Source organism: Dermacentor variabilis, chromosome 2 (assembly GCF_050947875.1).
Source record: "Dermacentor variabilis isolate Ectoservices chromosome 2, ASM5094787v1, whole genome shotgun sequence".
NCBI classification, from domain to species: domain Eukaryota; kingdom Metazoa; phylum Arthropoda; class Arachnida; order Ixodida; family Ixodidae; genus Dermacentor; species Dermacentor variabilis.
The window spans coordinates 57,356,686-57,362,685 of NC_134569.1; the positions used below are offsets into that span (position 1 = coordinate 57,356,686).

Sequence of the window (6,000 nt, forward strand, 5' to 3'; positions counted from 1 at the left end):
TCGACTCTCCGTTCTGCGCTCCAAAAGAGATTATTCGGGCACCAGCATCACCCGTTCCATGAGCTATTGCTTTTACGTTCTCTCGCGGACGGCGTCTTGCTGGTAGACTGGACTTGTCTCCTCGCCCTACACTACTACTGGTAAATCTCGTTTACGCGGGACTCGTATTACGACCGTCCTCCAGTGGTTAACAAATAAGCACTGTGTCGTTACAGGTTCTGCACTCCTGTTTACAACCGCGGTCAACAAGCGTACCCAGCGTGCTCTTGCACGACTACGGTCTGCGCTCCAAAAGGTTACTTCGGCCACGAGCATCACTGTTCCAGGAGCGTCTTGGGCTGCTTCTACGTTCCCTCGCCAGTGGTGTCCTGCTGGTAGGCTGGACTTGCCTCCTCACCCTGCACTACTACTGGTAAATGTCGTTTACACGGGACTCGTATTACGGTTGTGTCCTCCAGTGGTTAACAAATACGCACTGTGTCGTTACAGGTTCTGCACTCCTGTTTTCAACCGCGGTCCACAAGCGTACCCAGCGTGCTCTTGCACGACTACGGTCTGCGCTCCAAAAGGTTACTGCGGCCACGAGCCTCACTATTCCAGGTGCGTCTTGGGCTGCTTCTACGTTCCCTCGCCAGTGGCGTCCTTCTGGTAGACTGGACTTGCCTCCTCGCCCTGCACTACTGGTAAATGTCGTTTACACGGGACTTGTATTACGGTTGTGTCCTCCAGTGGTTAACAAACAAGCACTGTGTCGTTACAGGTTCTGCACTCCTGTTTTCAACCGCGGTCCACAAGCGTACCCAGCGTGCTCTTGCACGACTACGGTCTGCGCTCCAAAAGGTTACTTCGGCCACGAGCATCACTGTTCTAGGAGAGTCTTGGGCTGCTTCTACGTTCCCACGCCAGTGGCGTCCTGCTGGTAGGCTGGACTTGCCTCCTCACCCTGCACTACTACTGGTAAATGTCGTTTAAACGGGACTCGTATTACGGTTGTGTCCTCCAGTGGTTAACAAATAAGCACTGTGTCGTTACAGGTTCTGCACTCCTGTTTTCAACCGCGGTCCACAAGCGTACCCAGCGTGCTCTTGCACGACTACGGTCTGCGCTCCAAAAGGTTACTTCGGCCACGAGCATCACTCTTCTAGGAGAGTCTTGGGCTGCTTCTACGTTCCCACGCCAGTGGCGTCCTGCTGGTAGGCTGGACTTGCCTCCTCACCCTGCACTACTACTGGTAAATGTAGTTTACACGGGACTCGTATTACGGTTGTGTGCTCCAGTGGTTAACAAATAAGCACTGTGTCGTTACAGGTTCTGCACTCCTGTTTTCAACCGCGGTCCACAAGCGTACCCAGCGTGCTCTTGCACGACTACGGTCTGCGCTCCAAAAGGTTACTTCGGCCACGAGCATCACTGTTTTAGGAGCGTCTTGGGCTGCTTCTACGTTCCCTCGCCAGTGGCGTCCTGCTGGTAGGCTGGACTTGCCTCCTCACCCTCCACTACTACTGCTAAATGTTGTTTACACGGGACTCGTATTACGGTTGTGTCCTCCAGTGGTTAACAAATAAGCACTGTGTCGTTACAGGTTCTGCACTCCTATTTTCAACCGCGGTCCACAAGCGTACCCAGCGTACTCTTGCACGACTACGGTCTGCGCTCCAAAAGGTTACTTCGGCCACGAGCATCACTGTTCCAGGAGCGTCTTGGGCTGCTTCCACGTTCCCTCGCCAGTGGCGTCCTGCTGGTAGGCTGGACTTGCCTCCTCACCCTGCACTACTACTGGTAAATGTCGTTTACATGGGACTCGTATTACCGCTGTGTCAATCAGAATTTATTTTTCCAAGTTGGGTTACATTAAGAGTATTTAGCATGCAGGAGGAGGTCCCATAGTCGGACTGTATCGGGACCTTGTGTACAAGAACAGTTACGATAGTTGAGATCTCAAAGCAACAATAGCATATAATGTAGTATACAAGCAACAGGCACTGAACATTAACACAGTAAAAATACAGAATTGATTACAAATAACAAGGTTTAGCTCATCTTATGATAGAAAGAATGGTATGGGAAAATACCCGTTTATCTACAAGAATAAAAACAAAAGAAAACGGCAAAGAATGAACGGACAAAAAAGTCGGAACAGTAAATTTTCTCATTAGTCTGTCAATAATAAATACATTTTTAGTTCCCTTTTGAATTGGTGTAAAGATCTTGTGCTTTTCCTAATGAGAGGAAGTGTTCCATACCCATATGGAAAAATTCCACGGTTTGTTTACCGTATAGTTGGTGCGGCTTCTTGGTGAAAGAAAATTTTTATTCAACGTGAATCTGGTGGTACTATGAATTGTCAAGTTAGATTGTGAATGTGATCGATGGTAGCTCATGTAGAAATTTCTAAAGAAAGTACCTATGTTGTATTTAGTGAGCCGAGAAATAGTAAGGATGTTGTTCTCGTGTAGTAAGGAAGGGGTATTACAAAAGCGGGAACTATAAGTAATTACGATGGCTCCGTTCTGAACTGTCCGTAGATGTAATATGAATATTATAGGTGGTTCCCCAACATATCATACCGAAAGTAATAAGTGGACGGAAGTGGTATAGTGAGAGCAATGTGGTACGTGTGAAGTAAGCGCGTGCTTTAAGGTGCGTATACGGTAAGCTATTTTTTTATGTGAGCAATATGATTGTGATATTTCAGATTACATTCAAGGAGAATGCCAAGGAAAGAACAACTTGGATGAAGGCAGTGGGGACCAAAACTGATAGGTGGAATGGAAGCTGTTTCGCTGATGTGAATACAAGTTGTCTTAGTTGCATTCATAGATAACATGTTAACATTACACCGACTTAGAATGTTTTCTAAGTCAGCTTATTACGAGAGCTTATTAACGAGAGATGACATCTTTATGAAAGGTGAACGTTGTGGTATCATCAGCGTACACATTGCATTTTGTCGAAGAAAGATAATTAGGTAAATCATTAATATAAACAGAAGTGGCCCCAGGATGGAGCCCTGAGGCACACCGGTGTTAGTAGTTCGCTGTCGAGAATAAGCACTGGAAACAGAAACAACTTGAACCCGGTTATACAAGTAGCTTTTCAGTAGCAAAAGGGCGCGACCCCAAATACCGATTGCTTCGAGCTTAGAATAGGGTATTATGATTTATGCTATCAAATGATTGCGTTAGTTCGATAAAAACTGTGGCGGCGAAAAATCCCTCGTCGATAATTTTTTTAGTTGGTACGTAAGATGAATAAGTGCCAGCTCTGTGGAATACCCATGGGGAAAACCGAACTGGCATGCAGAGAAGATATTAAATTTAGAGATTTCGTTAGCCGCATTTCAATTAGTTTCTGAATAACTATACCAAAGAACGGCAGATTGCTAATAGGTTTATAGTTGTGCAATAATGAGCTATCGCCCTTTTTAAAGACTGCGATAACATTGCCGCACTTCAGTTCAGAATTAAAGAAACCAGTCTTGAACAATAAATCAAAGCAGGTCTGAAATTAGGTGCGCAATTAATGTTACCAAGAAGGACCTCATCCATTCCAGGGCTTGCCACTTTTAGGTTATTTATAAGAGCGGCCATTTCTTCTGGCGTTATAGGAAATAAAAGTAATGGCGGTAGACAGTTCATGTTGGTCATCTGTGCAGGAGTAGGTGGATTATCGGAAAACTGCTAAAAGCCTCGGCTTTTTCAGCAGGGGAATCGAGCTCTACTCCATCCTTTGAAATTCTGGATACCTGGTTTAGTCGTGTCTATTTAAAAAGGAGTTGCCAATCTCCCATTCCTATTTAATGTTATTAGCCGCCTGTAAAATTCTTCGCTCGAAATTAGTTTAGCTGGTTTTATTTTACAGTTAAGTGTTTCTTATTGGGCACTTAGGTTCATGTTAATTGATTGCCTTTTAGTTTTTGTATATAAATTATCCAATTTGCGCATTTCTAGTAACTGCTGTTAGAGGCATGAATTCTGAGAAAATGACATTATTTTTGCATTTCTTTTTCGAGGTGAACTTCCGTAAGTATGACATAATCAGTGAAAAAAATTATGAAAAGGCTTTCTGCGGGTCGTTTAGTGATATAATTTAAGAACAATTTGCATTAGCAACAGTATTTATGAAGCTATCTTTGTCAAGAACATGTTTAGTGTGTGAAAGTGGGCAAGGTCGCACATTAGAATTGAAACGTAAAAGCAGGGGGGGGGGGAGGTAATGATCACTGATGTCGATGTGCAAAACTTTTGCGTCTGGTGAATGAATCGGGTTAGAAAATCCATGAACAAGTGTGCGTGTACCATAAGCGACTTCGCGTGTGGGAACATTAATTAAGCAATCACGTTCGTAGCTATGGAATAAACTAGTGTAGTTATACAAATAGGTGATGTTTCGGGTCATGTTTATATCGTCTATTAGAACATTTTTGTTTTCTAGTCATACAGTATGTAAAATAAGATCGAGATTGTTACATAATTCATTGACTGACAATGAGGCAGAACGGTAAATGCAGCCAAATGTGAAATTCTTGCTATCTTAAGAAAGAAGGCAGTTACTGAATTAAATCCAAACAGATTCGCACTTAGTAACCGTTAAGGATAGATCATGTCTTCTTCGATAAGCAATGTTAGAAGAAACGTATATGGCAGCACCACCGTGATTAGTCGCCAGTCGGTTGCTGTATTCCACTTTGTAGTTAGGGAAGCAATACAAATTTTTGTCATCGTCAGATAACCAGGTTTCAGAATGGCAATTGGTGAGAACGGACTAGTTAGCGATGCGAGGAAATTATCAATAGCGTCGAAATGTTTATGAACACTCCTAGCATTAAAATGTGATAGAATGAAATCTGTCTAAGAATTGATTGCATTTCAGTATAGAAGCCACGTTCTCAACAGGTTGAACAATTATGCGTAGTCTAATTTGGATGCATGGGTCGGATTCGTCACGAATATGCAGAAATTTGCGGTTAGTAGTCTCCCTAGCCTTAATTTGGCAGTTGCCCGCCCAAAGGAACATTCAGTTTATTTCTTCAATGTTAGAGCCTTGGAAAAGAGAGCCCTTTTTAGTCATATATGCTCACTTAGAAAAACGGGAGCGTTGGAAGAGCGGGTAAATCCAATGTTCATGAGACAGTATGGCTTTCCGCGCTTTACTAACAAAGTCGGCTTTCTTCGTTCTCGAATGTAAACGAGCGATGATATTCTTCTTGTCATTAGATCTGGTGGGAACGCGATGAACAATGTCCAGATCGCTAGACCATACGGGACAGCCAATTCTGTCCCCTACCTCCTCCAGTGTTCAACAAATAAGCACTGCGTCGTTACAGATTCTGCACTCCTGTTTTCAATTGCGGTACACAAGCGTACCCAGCGTGCTCTTGCACGACTCTACGGTCTGCGCTCCAAAAGATTACTTCGGCCACAAGAATCGCCTGTTCCAGGAGCGGCTGCTACTGCTTCTACATTCCCTCGCCAGTGGCGTCTTGCTGGTAGACTGGACTTGTCTCCTCGCCCTGCACTACTACTGGTAAGTGTCGTTCACACGACTCGTATTACGACTTGTCCTCCAGTGTTTAATAAATAAGCACTGTGTCGTTACAGGTTCTGCACTCCTGTTTTAGATTGCGGTGGGTACCTAGCACGCTCCTGCACGTAGACTCTCCGGTCTGCGCTCCAAAAGATTACTTCCGGCACGAGAATCGCCGTTCCATGTGCGACTGCTATTGCTTCTACGTTCTCTCGCCGACGGCGTCCTGCTGGCAGACTGAACTTAGCCTGGCGCCCTTGCACTTTGGTAAATATCGAGTACACACGACTGTACTGAACCTGCGTGTTTGCGAATGACCAACAAACAGGGCTTGTGTCGTTTCAGGTTCCCAGTGTTTGTCCCGACTTGTGGCGCTTGTGGCGCAAGAGAAATGTTCCAGCACGCCCATTTACAAGAACATGCCTGGCCTTGCCTCACGAGCAACCATCTTCAGCCCGATCGTCCTGCCACGTG

The 6,000-nt window shown here is 44.8% G+C and overlaps 2 long non-coding RNA genes across 2 annotated transcripts; both read left to right on the forward strand.

Annotated features, from left to right (window-relative positions):
* Positions 1-761: 761 nt before the first annotated feature.
* LOC142570851 (uncharacterized) lies at positions 762-1,499 on the forward strand. The gene is made up of 3 exons (XR_012825696.1): positions 762-957; positions 1,035-1,231; positions 1,309-1,499. It is a non-coding gene; the product is annotated as an uncharacterized LOC142570851 (long non-coding RNA).
* A 92-nt stretch (positions 1,500-1,591) lies between these two features.
* Positions 1,592-5,785, forward strand: LOC142570852 (uncharacterized). The gene is made up of 3 exons (XR_012825697.1): positions 1,592-1,779; positions 5,327-5,526; positions 5,601-5,785. It is a non-coding gene; the product is annotated as an uncharacterized LOC142570852 (long non-coding RNA).
* Positions 5,786-6,000: the final 215 nt, after the last annotated feature.